Raw genomic sequence first — 18966 nt, 5'->3', positions numbered from 1 at the left:
AAAATCCAATACTGCCAAAAATGATGCACACATACCAAGACTTATCACCTATTACAAGATCTGCCTGCATATCTTCGTGTAAAGCAGTTTAACTAACCCCTAAAGAGACTATAAAATTGCAAGCATCTGTTTACATTATAAAAATAATCTCTTGGGATGAATTAAAAACAACTTTTAAAATAAGAAGCAAAGATGTCTTCAAGTTTTCGACAGATGAATCCTCCATCCCAATGAATCTCTTGGTTCTTAAGGCTGATTCCTGCCTTTAATTTAGTCATGACAGTGTTTGCTTCTGCACTGAGTCAAAACCATCAGTTATTTATTTTATATGGCGCATTTCATGCTAAAACTGCTTTTACAAGCAACTATAAAAAATTACAACTTAAGGTGATGTGCATTGCACTTACGAAAGACAGCAGCTATGGGTAGAGGTAGGGTTGAGGCAGGAGTCAAGTGTATGGCTGTACAGCTATGAGGCAGCAGCGTCATCCATTGCAAAATATACAAATAATAAGTTTATTTATTTAAGTAAAATAAAATCTGCAGGGCAATACATCAAAAGGGCAAAGCTGCCAATTATTATTTTTATTTTTGAAATTGATGGAGTTGTTGCCTCATAGCTCTACAGTCTTACACTTGACAAATACCCCTGGGAATCCTTGTGCAGTTCACACGTTCTCCCTGTGGTTGTGTGGATTCAGTCATTACTCGACTCACTGAATCATGTCATGTCATTTTCTAACCTGTTTAATCCAGTCCAGGGTCACGGGGGTTGGAGGCCGGAGCCTATCCCAGCTAACAGAGGATGCAAGGCAGGAACAAAGGACAGGGCAGGAGTCCATCGCAGGGCGAACACCCACACACAAAACACACACTCTGGGGTCAATTTGGCATTGCCAGTTCACCTAACCTGCAAGTCTTTAGACAGTGGGAGAAAACCGGAGCATCCGGAGGAAACCCACACAGACACGGGGAGAACATGCAAACTCCACACGGGAGAATGGCGGACGTGAACCTTGGTCTTCTTAATGAGAGGCAGCAGAGTTAACTCTGTGCCACCATGCCACCCTCAACTCACCAAGTCCTCCTTTAAAACACCATAGACATAGACATATAGATTATTTTAACTTGTGACTGCAAGATGGCCAAATGAGGTCCCCTACCACTGAGTCATGAGAAGCCGTCACCCCAGACAATTTACAACTTCAGCTGTTTATATCCAGGCATCCGTCTACTGAACCTGCATTCTGGAATTTCAGTGTTGCTGGAGCCTATCCTGGCAGCTTCATATACATTGTAGGAAAGAGTCCTGGAAAGAGCGATGGAGATAGAACTGAAAGCTTTGTGTTTGATTTGTAGCTTAAAGCTGTAGCCATGATGACTCCCGATAAACACAAAATAAATAATTTAAGATATAAGGAAAAGCTGATAGTCTCCACCAGTGTTCCCACAAAGAGCCTGCCAGGGAGGTTTGGAACAGACAGATGGTCAGCGTCCAGCAATCTTGGACGTGTCTTGGGTTATGTCCTGAGGGCTTGTTGTACTGGACAGTATTCCACATGAGCAACAGACAACTCGTTGTGTTTGAGTTTTGATTAAATATTAAATAAGGAAGCAGGAAAATTAACCTGCTATTTTTAAGCAAAAGGGTAGCACATTAGACAGTGCTGATACGTCACAGACACAATATCTTGGGTTGTTGTCCATCTAGTGTTTGTACGTTCCCCCTGTGTCTATTCTGGAAATCCTCCAGTGCTGCAGTTTTCCAAAAATGTGCAGGTTAGGCTAATGGGTGATGTCAAACTGGCTCTGTGTGTGTGTGTGTGTGTGTGCGTACATGACTGGGTCCTGCAAACGACTGCCGTGCTCTAAACACCCAGTTCCTGCTTTGCACCCAAATCTGCCAGGATAGGCTATGGCCTCCCAGGACCCAGAACTGGATTAGCAGGTTGGTCAATGTTATGTTTAAATAAAATCCCTTCTTTTAAAGTATAAAGATATTGTAATTATTACTTACCTATTTTTGTAAAATGCTAAGGGTTGTCTACCTGTCATGCAAACAACATGGGCCTTGATCTTGGTCTTAATCAAAAGCTTATGATATGACACACAACCCAAGAATTAGAGAAGTGGGCTACCACACCCACGTAACTCGACTTTGGGGCCTTCTCACGGCAAAGTCCCAGACTGACATGAAAAGCAAAGCTGTGCACACACACCTCATTGCTGACAGGAGAACAACCGCAGCAAGATCTGCACTCAGTGAAGCACATTGCACAGTCCGACTGATTATTTTCACCATAAACACCAAATGCAAGAGAAAGTCATACACAAACAAGGAACTGAAAGTGTAGGCTTCCTCCACCACATGTGACAGACGACCGAGACCCATGCTCGGCCAGGACGCCCATGAATCCGGGGAACAGCCATGGGCTGCACACTACGTCCCCCAGAATACTTGGTGACAGCCCCCCCTGGGTTGCATCAGGGCCAGAATCATGGAACACTGGAGCTCAGTCCTGTTGGGCTCCGTGGCCACCGCCAGGGCGATCTTCACGGCTTCCTGAGCCCATGTGGGCTGTGATGCAGCCATACCCGGAAGTGCAGCCTGAAGTAGGTCAATGAGCACCTGCAGCCCTTCTTGGGGTGCTATAAGAGGAGCCGGCAGCCACATCTCTAGGTGCTAGAGTTGGGGGGAGAAAGATGACGACGAAAAAACCTTTATATGTAAAAGAAAAGCTAATTCGCCTTATTCGTCAAGTGTGTTGGAAATGCTCCTTGGGAGGAGTGGAGGAAGAAGAGTGTGTTTTTGGGTGTTTTTTCTTTTGTGTGTGTTTTGGGGACTGTGTAGGGTCTGTGGGACACGGGGAAGACGTGCCCCATGACTGAAGAAAAATAAATCCTTTGTTTCATTTTTACGTGCCTCCGTTGTCAGTCTGTGTCGGGTCGACGCTTATATAGTGCCTTTGCCACACACGTTACCAGGAGAAAAGAATAGAAGCTCAAGCCTGCAACATGTCTGTCAGGAGAGACCAAGTACTCCTCCCTGCGGCTTAGAATAGGGAGTGGTGCTTGGAGATTGTGGGCGGGGTTAAATGTTGAAATGTTTGACTGCGTGCTGGTAGTGGTAGTTCTCAGGCTACAGCAACTGTAAGGGTGATATGCCCATTCACATTATAGTTAAGATTAGGGCTATAGGTAAGGCCCTATTAAGACCACCACGAGGTGACTTGACTCCATTACAGACATGTTGATCATACTTTTAACAATGCACCACACCAATATTTCAAATTCTTGATTCTGTCGTGGGACTCGATTGTTTCATTATGCGGAGGGGGTAGGATCCCTCTCGGTCATTTTGACTTGCAGATACTTCATTGTTTCATAAAGTGCGTGGAGGTCCCCCTTGATCATTTTAGCCCGCATATCTTTAGTAAAAAAAGGCCCCCTAGGAGCACACCCAGGATTCTCTGATGGTAAATACGCCCTTGGTTATGGAATGGTTATCTAATAATGAGGACTGTGTGCAGGTCACGTCTTTCTTGTGTAGCGTGGAGCTCGGTAGAACACTAAAGCATGACTACTAAGAATTATGGGTGGAGTTAAATATTTAGCCCTGCCCATACTTGGACACGCCCCCGGCAGTGTAGAACATTGCTGCAACCTCAGCGTGTGACTGATTTCAAGGACCCGTGGTCCGAATGTCGCTAGTTATATACGATCTTATAATGCATTCCCTTGTTATTGATGTTCATATAGTAATTGCTTTTTAGGTTATCACTTTAGATCTGGGCTGTGTGGCATCGACTTCTTAGTCAGCTAGTGCCAGGTAAAAAAACAAAAAACTAGCAGTAAGATCACTGAAACAGCAGGGCACTTCAGAATAAAGGCGACTTCTTGAGGTGCATCTTTTAATCACTTTACGGTTAAGTAAATCTTTAATAATCAAGAGGTGCGCTAGAACAGACGAAAATAACTCTTTAAACGCCGATTCTTCAGTGTTAGTGCTTTAAAATAAACGTTGCTGATTCCTGGCATTTTCTTTCCTACACTTAGCCTTGTCATCCAAATCCACCTCCTGCTATAAAGATCTGATCGAATTACAATGGCAGCCGTGCAACAAGGTGGGAAAGACGAACTGAGCAAATATCTAAACTTTGACAACAGTCCTGTGTGCGCTTGACAAGACGCTTTAGGGGCTTTACTTTATTACTTTGTTTGAATTTTATCTCTTCATTTGTACAATGGATTCAACGTTAATGGAGGATATGAGCCATTGATATCATAAGAATCTGCGACAGTTAGCAAACTGGGATTTGATAACGGTTATCGAGTTAACGGAACTGAGCCGCCAACAGCCAGAACTGGTAAAATCAGCGCGGCTGAGAGTTAGAAAAGCACAACGTCTTAAGAAAACTGCAATTGAAACAGCACATTTGGTGAAACTGACCACCCAGACTGCACTCTCAGTGTGCCAAGCCTCTCAAGTGGAAGAAAAAGGCATTGGACCGACTCCAGAAAGGCCTGGATGGAAAGACAAAAGCAAAAGCGAAGTGCACGGCATTGCTCTTTTTTTTTTTTTTTTTTTACTTTATTTCAAATCTAACCATAACATAATAAGCAACGAATATTTTCAATGTTTTTCAACCCGTATTTTTTAAACTATTCATTATTTCGATTTCCGTTTCTGGACTTTATTTTTTAATTTGATGTTGCATCTTCTGTATGAAGACTTTGTAATCCTGTCATTGTTGAATTTTGTTGTTTGCCTTTGGTGATAAACTGTGCATTTTCATTATGATATATCACTACACACCATTCATAATAGGCTTTTTAAAGTAAAGTACTTTGAGAAGTGTGTTTTTTCAGAATAATCGGATTCGTCTCGCTTCGAAAAATGTTACTTGGAAATGACAGTTTTGAATGTTCACAAAGTGCGGGCACGCCAAACAAAGCGCCCAGGATGAATACGAACGGATTGGATAAAAGGGGTTGAATCGAGATGCACTTTAAAAAACAAATGTTTCAGGTCAGCAAAATAAAATTCAATAAAAGAAAAAAAGCGCAACATTTTGCAAAAAATTTTTTGAGTTATGTAAACTTCTGTTATAGCATTTCCAAAACACTTGACGAATTAGGCGAATTAGCTTTCTTTTACATATAAAGGTTTTTGTTTAAACGTTTTAAGTTGGCTACATATAATAATAATAATAATAATAATAATAATAATAATAATAATAATAATAATAATAATAATAATAAAGTTGTTCAGAAGTACTGCGTTTTTTCCCAGTTGAATTTGGGGGATCATCAGTGGTGTGTTCTTGCTCCTACTCTGTCCAATGCTTGCCTGGACTGGGTGTTGGGTAGAGTAGTGGGGTCCAGCGGCTGTGGGACATCTGTTGGTGAAGAAAGATTCACTGATCTTGACTTTGCTGACAATGCTGTGATCTTCTCGGAGTCAATGGAGACTCTGATCGGGGCGCTCGAGAGACTGAGTGAGGAGTCTGAGGGTCTGAGCCTGTGAGTGTCCTGGATAAAAACCAAGATCCGGGCCTTTAATGACCTCTTGGGAACAGAAATCAGCATGTCTGTCTGTGGAGAGAGTGTCCACCTTGTCGAGAGGTTTACCTACCTCGGCACTCGCCAGTTACATTCATGTCCCTGGTGACTTTTTTCTGTGAAGTCAGCAGATGGATTGGAAGAGCAGAGCATGGAGGGTTATGAGGTCGCTGGAAAGGGGTGAGTAAAAAAAGAACGAAGGTTTAAGTCCTTAGAGTCCTGGTGCTTCCTGTCTTGCTGTATGGTTGTGAGACATGGACGCTATCCAGTGACCACAGACGAAGACTGGTCTCCTTCGGTACTGTGTCTCTCCGGAGAATCCTTGGGTACCATTGTTTTCACTTTTGTGTTGAATGAGTGGTTGCTCATGGAGACCCGAACGAGGCCCATTACCTGCATTGTGAAGGAGTGTCAGTTACGGCCCTACCGCCACTACCCGAGGGTGATTCGGCTGGTAAGATCCTCATTGTTGGGGACCCGAGTGGCTGGACCAGGCCACGGGGACGGCCACGTAACACCTGGCTGCGGCAGATAGATGGACATTTCCGGAGGGTGAGACTGGGCCACGTGTCTGCATGGGGGGGTGGCCAACCGGTATCCCGACCTGTTAAGGCGATTTTAACAGCGCATGCTCCCCAACCTGACTTGACATGACCTGAAAGAACTCCCATGTAAGGGTATTTTGAGCATTGTCTGTCCCACCCGAGACGCAGACCTCCGTCTCCTTACTGAGGGGGAGCAGTACGTTACTGTGCCGCCTCTTGATGAAAGTAGTATAAGAGTGGGTGTTGGGAGTCCGCTACTCTCCTTACCAGAATTCGGCGTCGGTTCTTCTTGGGTTGCGGGAGACCTCGGTAACGTAGCAGACTGAGTTCTCGATGTGTGGAAAGGCACACAGAGATGGTCACGCCAGTTTGTGGACTATTTGCCAATTGTATTTTATTTCTTTTATAATAACGGTGGAGATACAGCAGTACTCAAGAACACTTCTTTTTTTTTCTACTCCACCCACCAAATTTCTCCTCCCTTAAATAATCCATCAATGAAGTTTATTAAAAGCTCCTGATATGAACTCCTGCTTACTGTAGGAATTTAATTTTTATAAACCGATATTTCACACATCTAAGTTGTTCCAGATAATTTAGTCTCATAATGTCAAGTTAATTTGTCACAACATCATAAAACTATTATATATTATGAACCATAGTCTGTATACAGATATTAGTGGCAAAAATGTTTTTGTAAATAAAATACGTACCGGTAATCGGGAATCTAAGCAGGTTGTGCAGACATAAGGGGGGGGGTTCGGTATTTGAAGGTGGGGTTCACTGGCAGAGTTTCACTTTTAGGCTGGGGGAAAAACTATACAAATAGTCGTTTTTTTCTATAGAGTCACAACCGTAATGCTACATATTTATATCATATTCCAAATCAGCTACCATACATTTTTCTTAATATGAACTTACAGTATATCTTAAAATGTATGTTTAATAGCAAGATAAAAAAGTCATATACTGAAAAAAACAAATGTACTGAAATAAGAGGAAACGTTTTTGTCTGCTTATTGTACATCAGGCAAAATAAATACGTTCTTATTTTTTAAACTAAGTTAAAAATGTATGCATGACATTGGGTGTTCTGGAACTATGGAGTTGTTTTGAAAGACTTGCAAGTTAGGTGGGCTGGCGGTGCTAAATTGGCCATTGATATGTGTGAGTGTGCGTGTGTGTTGGTGTGTGCGTGTGTGTGCGCATGTGTGCGTGCGTGTGTGTGTGCGTGTGTGTGTGTGTGTGTAGTCCTATGTGTTTATGTGTCTTTTTACCCAGCGATGGCCTGTCGTTCTGTCCAGGTGTTGTTCCTGCCTTGCTCATACTCTTAAAAAAATAAATGGTTATTCAATGTGATGCCATAGGGGAATCAAATTTGGTTCCTAAAAAAAACCCACCCACATGCAGGTTCCAGAAAGAACCTTTATTTATTCAGATCCTTAACAGGCTGCATACAGTAAACAATTATGAATAAATGGCAACAGATTGGGGCGGCACGGTGGCTCCGGTTTCCTCCCGCAGTCCAAAGACATGCAGGTTAGGTAGATTGGCAATTCTAAATTGGCCCTAGCGTGTGCTGTGGGTGTGTTTGTGTGTGTCCTGCGGAGGGTTGGCACCCTGCCCAGGATTGGTGTTGGCTGGGATTGGCTCCAGCAGACCCCCGTGACCCTGTGTTCGGATTCAGCGGGTTAGAAAATGGATGATAACAGATTTGTGAAATGACAATGGGTTACGATATTACAAGGGCTTTTGCTGCATACAATAACACAGGTTCTTAATCTCTTAATTTCTGTATTTTGATTCTGTCCCCACATATTAGAACGTTTCTCAAAGAGGCAACGTCATGTAAAGATCCCCTCCTATAACAAAATGTTGCTTTGTCAAGCTAAAGTTCTACGAGGAACCACTGAACCCAGGCAGGTATTGCGATGTAGTGGTTAAGGCTTTGGACCTCAAAGCCTGAGACTGTGGGTTCAAGTCCCGCTATTCACGCTGTGTAACCCTGAGCAAGCCACATCACCGTGCTTTGCGCCAACTGAAACATCAAAACAAATGTAACCAATTGTATCATAAATGTTGTAAGTCGCCTTGGAAAGAGGAGGTAGCCAGATAACGGAATGCAAACCTCCCGGTAAAGCGCCACTAACGAACCAGGATGAGCTTTCCTGCGTCCCCGTTCTGGACAGGTAGGCATGGAAAGACGAAGTACTTTTAATGTTTTATTTACATAATCAAAATGGTATTTTTGATAATTAAATATGTTGTCACTGCTTCGTGTGTGACGCGTGGTTGAGGTTTGCGCTTTTGCTTGGATAGACGGCACATTCAGACATAAGACGCGCACAGTCGGACACGCAGGAGACTCTGCTGCTATTTAAATTGCCGCTTGACAATCTGTTTGGCCAACAACAACAGCTATTAAAAGTGTAAAAATGGGAAACAGCAAAATATACAAGCTGAAGTGACCTCTCTCGAGCCAAATTTGAAACAGTAAACCATTCCGTAATTTATGGAGTTCGGATTGTTTTTATGTTTTCAGGATACAAGATGTGTAAGTGAGAACTGCTTAGGTAAAGTGTTTTTTTTTCGTATTCGTTGATTATCAATACATTCGACATTAATATTACACTTCTGAGGAAGATTTATTGGAGATTTATTTTAATAACAAACTGCATCCGCCTGTGTGTGTGTTTCGATGACGGTAGTCGGCTTGTTTCAAATGACGGTGCAGACAAATTACAACACCCAACCAACTACATTTTTTCCCTTTTTTTGGTATCAGTGAATTAATGAAATGGAGTTCAAATTAAAGCAAATTTAAATAATTACAAATGTCGTGTCATCGTTAACGTTTACAATTCAGAAAGTTTAAATCCTTAAATTTGATTTTTACCTTACAACCGTGCACATTTATTTATGTATCGACTAAACATGCCTTGAATAATTAAGAGTGCGGATTCTCTCCTTTTTCACTGTATATTATATAATCAGTGCATGTTATTTTGCCATATTTCCTTTTTGTTTGTATTTCTCTTTGAACTGACACATCATCTTCATAACACAGCCTAGCATTTAGTGCGTTTACATGCACACAAAACTGGGATAAGGTAAATAACCCAGTTAAAAATGAAACGAAGTTTCTTAAAAATCCTCCGCTTACACAATCAAGTCCACACATTGACTTCTTCTCTAACAAAACGCTCCGACGTCATCAAATTGGGCAAAAAAGAGTTAAACGACATCATCGACCTCTGCGAATCCGAAAACAAGCAAGGAGGGAAGCCTGTAATAATTTTCTTGTGTTTTATAAATACCGGCTTTAACTTGAATCCTTTATGCGGTGAAGTAAATAACATCCATCCTTCTTTTATAACATCGACCTGAGCCGTCGGTGATCCATGGAGAACATTGGTCGCTGCGTCACCCGATGACACACTTCAACGTTATCTATAGTAAACTGGCTGGACTAACACTAAAGGGACATTTTATTAATACGTTTCTGTTACCAGATTTCACGTAACGCGCTCTTTTTTGCTTGGCTGTGCGACTGAGCCGTACAAATGACCGGCATAGCGATACGTGTTCTTTTTACCTCACACTTAGTGATACTGGTACGATAATAATACAGGTACTGTATGCTTAATTCAATAAAATAAGAACTGCGTTAGGTTACTCGCTAATATAAAAGTTATTCGGACCACCTAAAGCATGTCGCCTTAAACTGGTTACCTCAACACTGCTCGCGAAACTGTGCACTGTACACTCTTTAAAACAAAGGTGCCAAAGTGGTTCTTCAGAGCAATGCCATATAAGGGGACCTTATGATTCCCAAAAGAACCGTCCATATGACAGTCCCCCAAAGAACCTTTATTTATTTAGATCTGTAAAATGCTCTATACATAACAGTGAATAGATGATGTCGGTATTGTGGAATATCACTGGGTCCGTTATTTTAAAAGGACTCTAATACAATCACACAAGCTAAATTCAGGTTTCTTGATCTGTTAGTATCATGTTAGTTAGCTACCAAGATTTTTAAGAACCTTTTCAGAGCCAAAAGACCAAATGTCAAATGCAAAGAACACATTGCAGTATGAAATGGTTCTTTGTCAAGCAATGATTCTACAAGGAACTACACAACCCATAAAGTGGCATTAAAGAGCTGTTGTTTTTAAGAGTACTTTCAGCTCATCATAAATTTAGTGATTTCTGAAATCCTAAAATATTTTACTTCAACCGCAGGAGAAGGAATGATCCGATTGCCAGGGCATTTGCCTCAGAAAATCTACCTTGTGGACCAGGGGAGTAACAACCGCGTAAAATGGGCGGGAAATCCCCTTGCTGCAAGACGCCTGTGAGAAGCTAACACATGCGCAGAGTAACGACTGCAACAGACATGCGCAGACCACAACATCCTTAACTGCATTCCGGTAAAGAGTGTACATGGCCAAATAACCAGGGCAAATCTACGCCTGTCAATACGGTTTTGTATTAACCGGAACCAGCATGGCATTTTAAAAAACAGGTTTCTGTGAATAACCAGGTTATTAATGTAAACTCGCAGTCAACACTGTTTACACCACTTCAAAATCAAGGGGTCATCATTTTATTGTATTTTTCCAGAAACTGTTATATCTATCTATCTATCTATCTATCTATCTATCTATCTATCTATCTATCTATCTATCTATCTATCTATCTATCTATCTACTAGCATGAACCTTTTTTAAACGAATTGCTACACCCATTCTTATTGAACGTTTTTGCAGTGAGATGCTGCATTCGTTTTTTGTCTTTTTAAAATATATATAAAGCGATACATGGCATAAATTTCATTTTTTATATGAATAGTCACATCTTGTCCATTTCAGGATACTCAAGTTTAGTTTACACTCAAGGCTGTTCTGGTCGCAGAACACCCCGGGGGACCCAGAATTGGATTACCAGGTTAGATCATTTTACTTTTGAATAAATATCATTAGTTTAAACTACACGTAAAACCTCCCCAATGTTAACTCGTTAATTTTACTTAAGCAATCTTAAGCACTGCATTTTAGTTACTTATTATCAATTGCTATTTTATATTAAATTATGTGATTTGTTTTATATTTTATCATACGTGTTGCCACACCTTTGCCCTTCGTCAGTTCCTTTTTAGTGCATTGTACGTTTCTATGCATCTTGAATTTGAAAATAAAAGCTTAAAGATTTTCACTTTTTTAACACAACCTCGTCCTGAATTATGCTCCCCTAAGGGCTGCACGGTGGCGCAGTGGGTAGCGCTATCGCCTGGACTCAAAACTCTGCGCGTTGTTCGAGCGTCGTTTGTATGTATGTCCTTCTGGGTTATCCTCCAGTTTTATTCGAAACCCGAAAAAAATTTCAGATTTAGAATGACTTGCGCCATTACCGCATCACGATTTGCAACGTATTTCAATTCAATGCAAAGTGAATTTTTTGCATTTTGAAACGTCGCATATTCACGTTGTGTGCGGTGCTTACCTCCATTAATTGTCTCTTTTTATTGGTAATGTACTGTACCCCTCGTTTTGAATAAATGCTCTTGTTCGCGGTACAGAGTTGTGTAGCTCTGCTTTTCTAAGTTTCGTTCCGCATTTGCTGACCATCTTCAAATCTTCGCATCAATCAGCTAAAGAAAACTTTAAAGCCGGACCTGCGATGGAAATGGTCAACACTGCCAGAACACCACGCGCCACAGACTGGAAGTGAATCGGCGAGCAGTAATGACCGAGGGCTCTCTGGTATAAATTGTTAGACTAGGAAGTGTCCTTGTTCATAAACCCATATCTAAAAGCGAATCTAGCAGTTTCACGATAGCTCCTGGCCTTTCGCTAACCTGAAATGGAATAACTTGGTTCAAAAACGGAAAACTGGACAAACCAAGGCTGCTGTGATAAAAGTCGATTTGCCCCGACAACAAACTGGAGGATTCACCGCTGCTGGTGTGTTGTCGCCCCCCAGTGGAAAAACGGAAAGCACAGATTTTCTCTTGAAAGGATTCCACGCATGTCGTGCTTTCATTGAATATCCCAGCACTGCATGCATGTAGAAGGAGAGAATAAAATTGGGTGTTCTTATTATTAGCAAATTATAAACACCAAGTACTGAAATCCAAAAAATAATATATTTAATGATCTGTAGTTGGGATTGACAGGTTATATTGGTCTGAATGGTCTATTTTTGTCAAGATTGTTCTTATATTCTCACGCTGCCCAAGTCATAGCTGGAAGTATTTCAATGACATATAAGTTTCTGTCTTTCTGAGTCATTATAGGCAACGGACAGCGAGACAAGACTGGGTGTAGATATCTGACATGTCTTCAAAATAACCTTCTATCTGCTCTGTAATGCTCGCCGTCTTTTCCCCTCTCTGACCTCAACATTAACCCAAATGATTCATCACCTATTATACAAAGAGTTTCATTTTATATTTTTGGTGTACAAGACAAGGCTGACATCGAAACATAACATGTCAGCACTTTCAGTGGAAGATTTACAGTGCACTAAGGTGAAATGACTGAGGGAATATAATTGTAAAGGTTACAAGTAAACTGGATTACAGTCTGGAACGAACAGTTTAGTTTCTTCAAGACATAAGCCTAAAATGATTTTCATTGTGAAAAAAGTTCAGAAATGAATAATAAAATCCTTTCCCTAAAGGGGCAGAAAGGCAGTTGTTAGCACTACATTTCCAGAAATCAAGTTTCAAATCTCAGCCCGGTCAATGACAACAAGCATACCAAAATGACAAGTATTTACTGAAATTGTGTCCAAGTAACTCTTAAACGTGTTTGTACCAAAAGGTTACTCATATATACACTTGAGCATTAATTTGATCTGTATGGCATTAGCACTTTCTCCCCATGTTCCCATGTGGTTTATCTCTACGTACTATGGCTTTCACTCCAAAAATAAGCATGCTATAGTTCAAATGGACCAGTTACGAGTAAATGAAGCCAGCCAGGGAGTGGCCAGCTAGTCCGGATTACCGGGTCCTCTCTTACCACTGATACTGCCAGGAAAGGCCTCAGCCTGCAACAATCTTGAGAGAATGAATACTTTGATGATAAATAAACAAAAGAGGTTTAACTTCAACAGGAGATATTATGACTGCGGAACAGGCGTTCAAATAGCAGCACATGAAAGAGTTTACTTATACTCACCCTTATCACCTGACCCCAAATCTATGAAGCCCCTCATGAATGAATGACCATATGAATTACTTGTATCGTTTGATCGCAGATCTCAGAACTGATGCCCCTTAATTCAATTCACGATTGTAAGAAGGAGAAGCTATCTCTGTGTTATGCTATTTGTCACAAGGAAGGAACCAACCTTAAACTAGGTGTCCATCGCACACTTTTAAAAATAAAGGTGCCAGAGTTGTTCTTCAGAGAAATGCAATAGGGGAACAATTTTTGGTTCCCTTAAGAACCATCTACAGCAGAATTCTCCATAAACAACCATGAATAGATAATAACTGATTTACAAAACACTGATAGGTTCCTGATTTTAAAAGGACTCTCTCTGTATATAAGTACACAAGCTAAGGTCACGTTTTCTTGATCTGTCAGTATCCTGCTACTGTAGGTAGCCTACTATTCAATAAAGATTTCTTATTTGTCCATATATTAAGAGCCTTTTCAATACACAAAAAATCAGTTTAGTATGCAAAGACACCTTCGCAGAATGAAATGGTTCTTTGTCAAGCAATGGCTCAGTGAGGAAGCACACAACCCAGTAAAGTGCCATTTTGAACCATTTATTTTTAAGAGATCATGGGATTAGTTTAGAGACGCCAGTTAACCGCACACAGACATTTGGGATGTACAAGCAACTGGCAGAAAATTACATAAAGCTTTGCCCCTTTATTTTCAAAATCTTAAAGAGTGATGGAAAGAGGGCATCTAAAAAATAAATGAATATTAATAATCACACATTAAGTGGCTAGATTTTAAAGTTGAAACACTTTACAGTTTAAAATTCTACAGACTCCAACATATTTCTCCAACGTCTTCTTCTTTTGGCTGCTCCCATTAGGGGTCGCCACAGCAGATCATCTTCTTCCATATCTTTCTGTCCTCTGCATCTTGTTCTGTTACGCCCATCACCTGCATGTCCTTTCTCACCACATCCATAAACCTTCGCTTAGGCCTTCCTTTTTTCCTCTTCCCTGGCAGCTCTATCCTTAGCATCCTTCTCCCAATATACCCAGCATCTCTTCTCTGCACATGTCCAAACCAATGCAATCTCTCTCTGACTTTGTCTCCCAACTGTCCAACTTCAGCTGATCCTGTAATGTACTCATTTCTAATCCTGTCCATCCTCGTCACACTCAGTGCAAATCTTAGCATCTTTAACTCTGCTACCACTTTCATTTATTTATTTATTTAAAGAGCTTCTGTAAGAACTACATTATTCTTTTATTACTACATCATCCTAAAATGTTTCTGAAGCTTTGGTCATGTATGTCTAAAGCACTTATGCGACTTTGGCAGGCTTGTTGTTTTTATAGGCTCCCCTGCAGCTGTCTCTGAAGCTGCTCATTTGCCTGACTGAATGCTATAGGATTTTAATCAAATATTATTTTCATTACATGATAGTTTTTACAATTCAATACAAACATATACTTAAATTAAGTTGTAACAATGGATTTTTAAAAGCATAAGGAAAAGGACTGAAGGTAACTAAAGGGTTAACTAAAAGCTTGAGATGTGAGGGTTGCCTCATTTTAAGAAGAACCATCAAGGTAATTAATAAGGTTAAAATGAAGTAAATGAGTAATAAACATCCCCTTAAAAAGTGAGAACAAACTAGTGAAAAAGCCCAAAAACTCCTGTTATGAAGCGGTAATAATATTAATGGGGAAAACCGTAGGACATCTTTATTAACAAAGTGGTGTTTTTAATAATGATAGAATCAACATGTATAGGAAGCTACTGGTGTTTGTATTCGATTGGCTAAGATGGCAGAATTCCGCATATTAAGAGTCAGATGATGTGATATACTAGATAATGTAATGGTAATAGGAAAGTATAAAAGAAAATACACTGTTTTCTTGATTGCTCACTCCGTGAACTGATACATTTGTTCATATGTCTGTGCAAATAAAGAATCGTTCTGCATTTTCATGTGGTCTCTGAGAATGACTTCTTTGAAAAAAGAGTACAATTTTTTCCACAACAATGCCAGCTCATAGTGCTGGTGACTCACTCCGGGCTGATGCATCTTGTCAGTGCCAATACATAGCCCTCCTTTCAAAGTCACTGTCTCCAGGGACCACCTCTAAATTTTTTAAAACAACAGGGTAGTCTTTTTTTTTTGCAGTGGTCATGCAGCTAGTGACAAAGACACATTACCAAGGGTCTTGAGCACTTTGTTGTCAGGCGGCACCGCAGGGCTGTTCAGTGCTGTACAGTCATTTGCTGTGGCATGGGAGTTAAACACTTCACTTCTGTGCAGTGATCTGTACAGTATATCAAATCTGGGCTGGTGAATTTCCATGTATGGAATTTCAGATCTATCTGTTGGCTGTCTTCTTTCACTGATCTGACGCTGCAGATGGAGTTCCAGGTTCCAGATGTCATTGCTGAGACTTTAAAAACTTCTTTGTAATGCCTCTACGATTGTAATTGTCCTTTGCCTAGAAACTTTTACTGCTTCACATAGCTCCCCTGATGCTCTGTACTAATCTCTACTATTCTCTGCTGTTTTTTCCGGTTCTTCTATGATGGCGATCTGCGTCCCACCACCTGATCAAGGCACAATGCTGTGCCCTGTGTTGATGGATTGAAGGTGGGTGTCTCAGCTGTCCACAAGACCGATATGATCAACTGCTATCATGTGAAGCTTGAAAACAAAAAGGACTGATTTACAAATATTTAGTTTAGGTAGAATACCCAGTGGGGACTGTGTGGTCTTTTTGGCCTTGGAATCCCTGCAGATTTTATTTTTTTCTCCAGCCCAATTAGAGTATTTTTTGTTGTTTTTTTCTCTCTTCCTGGCCATCTGACCTTACCTTTTACCATTGTTGCTTATTCTTTTATATTAATAATCCCTAATGTTTTTCATTTCATATGTCTTTCTTTTTGTCATCTTGCAAAGTACTTTGAGCTATATTGCCTGTATGAAAAAGTGCTATATAAATAACGTTGTTGTCAGCAGCAACTCAGTCTTCTTCATTTTTCTCTAGCTCCCGGAGCCCAAAGCTCAACTAGTGACCACACACCCAGGAAGATGGGCTTTAACGGATGTAGAAACGGTGGTGGAGCTGTAGAGATAATGGTGTCTCAGCTGTCTTACATCCTGCACTGTGTGACAGATAAGGGGCGCTGTCGACCTTTGAACCCTCAGACTAGACGCCAGACACCAGGTAAAAGTCCAATAATTGAATTTATTTAGACTACACAGTGCACAAAGCACCTACCTCTCCACAATACTCATATACAGTAATTAAACACTACAATCATTAATCAATAAACAATCCTCCACTCCCAGACGCATTGCCACCCTGCCACCCAGCTCAGCTCAACGTCTGGGATCTCCCACAGTCCTTTAATAGTCTGTGACCCGGAAGTGCTTCTGAACCCGCAGTCCATGTGACTTCCTAGCACTTCCGGGTCAGATGAAAACTCCTCTTCTTCAACCCGGAAGCACGTCATTCCCTTTGTCCATGTGACCAGGACGCACTTTTGGGTTGCAGGAAAAATACTCGTTGCTCCTCCCTGCAGCTCCTTCTAGTGGCCCCTGTGGTATCCAGCAAGTCTGTGGATGAAAACTCCATTGTCCATAATTCCCTGGCGGCCTGGGGGTATTGGCTGCCAGGGAATTAGACCACAACTGATACTGCAAAGACCATTTCTGCTCCCTGATTTAAATCTTGAGACTCTCCAGTAAATCAGCTTGTCCATTTTAGGGCTCTGTGACATTCAGTGCTTTGCTAAGAAGGACTGTAGGCGTCTTTTTTGTTCTGTTGCTGACACCAATGTAGCACCAAACAGTTCACCCACACCGAGAACGATGATGTCTTTTCAATGCTCTTTTTGGTAGGTTGTGGTTCTTAGAAGGATTGTTTGCTGTTGTTGTTGGAAGTTGGAATTCTAATGCGACTTTGGCAGGACTGCCATTTTTAGAGGCTCTTCTACAGCTGGTTCTGAAGCTGTTTTATTGTATGATGTAATGACACCACATACTGCTGGTGACTCACCCCCAGGCTGAAGTAACTTGTCAGCATCATAGTTTCCATACAACAGTATTTGTATCTGGCTTCAAATATAAATTCACTATGATGTTGTTGTAGTCACATCCATTCCACTTTACTGCATATAGAAGGCAACCCCACAGAGGGCTTATAGGCCCAAAGAAGGCTAAAAAAATATTCATGGTGTGTTGTATCAAATGATGTTACAAATGATCTAGTGCCTGTTATGGGATTTGTGATTGCCTATTAGGGGCAAGACTGAAAAGCAGTAGTCTGAGAGCACTTAACAGTTTCTACAGTGTCTGGGAGCAGGCTGGTTGGGGCAAGATGTGCACATTGTTTAAATCAGGAGCGTTCATGAAAAAGGGCAGAAACGTTCTTAGGAAACTAATAAATCAGAGCCCCATGCAGGTGTTGCAGTGTTATAGTATTTAGTTATTTAATTAATAAAGAAGCCTGTTATTGGGATGATCCTGTGGCAGTGCTACTGAGAGGACTTCAATTCCCAGCAATGAGCAGGAGTGCACAGTGGTCAATGGGAGATTGGCATGCACTTTCAAAGAATTTGGTGTTCAAACAAAACAACAATGGTCCAGGTAATGCCACAGCAGTGTGGTAAGGGTCCTTGGCAGTGTGCTAACTTTTAATTAAAAACCATGCGTTCAGGCTTGGGGCAGGAGGAGGTACATATGGTTGTGGCCCTGGGGTGTTGATGGGGGGGAATGGCAGTGCACACTTCATGTGCAAATGCATACAGTTTGTCCAGTTCCCTCAGTAGCCCTCTGGGGCATGTGATTAGGCACCTGTGCCCACAGAAGTAAAAAGATGAGCCTGAGCAAACAGAGGGGATAGAACAGGGAAATGGAAAAGAACCAAAAAGAAAAGACTGAGGTTAAAGAGAAGGAAGTGTCAGGATCATGGAACAGCTGGAGCTTGTACGGGGAGGAGGACAGTTGTCAAGAAAGTGGCCCCAAGATGAGCAAGCATATGGAGCTCAAGGGGACAGGTCACTCCTGTTAAGTGAGTACGAGCAACCAACCACTCTGAGTGTGTTCTCCCTGAAGGCTGTGAGAGAAGGCATCATGGGAAAGGAACAGGGCTTGTGTCCAAGCAAAAATGTGAGACAATTTGGAAAGATTGACTACACCTGTCGGAGGACATCTCCTCTGTGGCTGAGAAAACTGAGAAGGGTGAGTAGAAGAGACATCAATAAAAAGGAGACATCGAGCTCTGTTTTAAAAAAAGAAGGCCCAGACTTTTAACCTGTGGATTTTAAACTGGTTTGGATTTATTTACTTAATGAATTTTAACCTCTACAAGTGAAATTGTTCTTATTGGAGTATTTATTGACTTATTTATTTAAAGAAGTTTTGATCTGCATGTTGGACGCTTTATTGTATTGTTAATAAAAGCACCATTTGCATGTTTGCACCTACCTTTGTTGTTGTGTGTTCTGTTTGCCTGACTAATCCTCAGACATGAGTTTTGATTGCCCTGAGTTCAAGTAAATATGCTAGCTACCGTATAGCTAACCTGGGCTGTCAAAAGTTGTCTTTGATAGCTAATGTTTTAGTTATATACATCACGAAAAGCAGCTTTTCCATGTAATGCTGACGTGGTTTTATTTGCAGACTG

This window comes from Polypterus senegalus, chromosome 9 (assembly GCF_016835505.1).
Source record: "Polypterus senegalus isolate Bchr_013 chromosome 9, ASM1683550v1, whole genome shotgun sequence".
Classification (NCBI taxonomy): Eukaryota; Metazoa; Chordata; class Cladistia; order Polypteriformes; family Polypteridae; genus Polypterus; species Polypterus senegalus.
This window is presented reverse-complemented; position numbering follows the sequence as displayed.